Below are 1266 nucleotides of genomic sequence, written 5' to 3'. Positions count from 1 at the left end.
CAGTCCTGGAACTGTCAAGAAAAGCCCATTTTAGTTTGATCCTTTGCACAAAGAGATTAGAGGCCACAGACCTTGACATCTGTGTGTTGTTGGCTTCTGTAAGAAAACATCCATATTTCTGGGGAAGCATGAAGGATGGAGCAAAAGTCCAAAACTCATCATTGAAAATACTTGAGGGGCGGCTGTGTGGCTCAGTCCGTTGAGCGTCTGACTTCCACTCAGGTCATAATCTCGTGGTTTGTGAGTTCGAGCCTCCATTGGGCTCTGTGCTGACAGCTTTGAGCCTGGAGCCTGCTTCAGGTTTTGTGTTTCCCTCTCTCTCTGCCCCTCCCCCACTGGAGCGCGCCCCCCCCCTCTCTCTCTCTCTCAAATAAAAACATTAAAACTAAAAAATAAATACTTGATAGGGACTGAATATTCACACCCAAAGCTGCAGTCTGAATTCTGAACTCATCCAACGTCAGACAGGATTTCCCTGTGGATCTGAAACCCCGTATGCCAGCAGCTACCGTGGAGCCAATGCTTCTGCAGGACAGTCTGTTCCTTTGGGGCTTGACCCCCTGGCTGACCAAGGGGAGCTGAACTTGACTTTTCAACTCAGAGGCTACTGGGAGCAAGGCCTCAGGGCTGGAATTCAGAGCTTTCTCCCTGGAGGCCCCCGGGGTGCGTCAGCCAGGGAGGGGCTGGGAGCTCCCATTTTCCTAAGCCAGGAGCCAGTCAAACGAGGAAATTGCCTCAGAGCACTTGCTGCAGTGCGACAGTTACATGACAACAGAGCAGCACTCACAGCTACACCCGGCGGGCCTAGATTTAAGGGGAGTGTGTGTGGGTGGCCCTGTGTTGCCGAGAAAACCCATGTTTTGTTTATTTTTTCCTGTTACTCTGCAGAAGAAATGAGACTTTCTACCAAGGTTTTAACAGGATTTCTACCCCAGCACCTGACTTGGAAACCCTTCCAAGAGGGTCAGTATTCACGGCACTGATATGTGGGTCTCATTCCTTTGACCTTTAGCCTGACTGTTGACCAAAGCAGTTGAAAGGGGATGCCTGGTCTGAAAGGGGGACAGGGTTAGGTGATTCTGGGGAAGGCCAGTGGATTATATCTCATGACTCAATAAGTCTAGTGCAGGACAGGAGAGGACAGGAGAGGAAAGGAGGGGAGAGGAGAGGAGAGGGTCATCTGACAGCAGCTTCCTGGAGCCCTGCTTTCTCATTGGGAGGATCGGAGACACCACAGCTCAGAGGCAACCATTTGACAAAAACAGA

The sequence above is a fragment of the Panthera pardus genome, unplaced genomic scaffold (assembly GCF_024362965.1).
Source record: "Panthera pardus isolate Hobbes unplaced genomic scaffold, ASM2436296v1 HiC_scaffold_16, whole genome shotgun sequence".
Taxonomy (NCBI): Eukaryota; Metazoa; Chordata; class Mammalia; order Carnivora; family Felidae; genus Panthera; species Panthera pardus.
Note: the sequence above shows the minus strand (reverse complement) of the source record.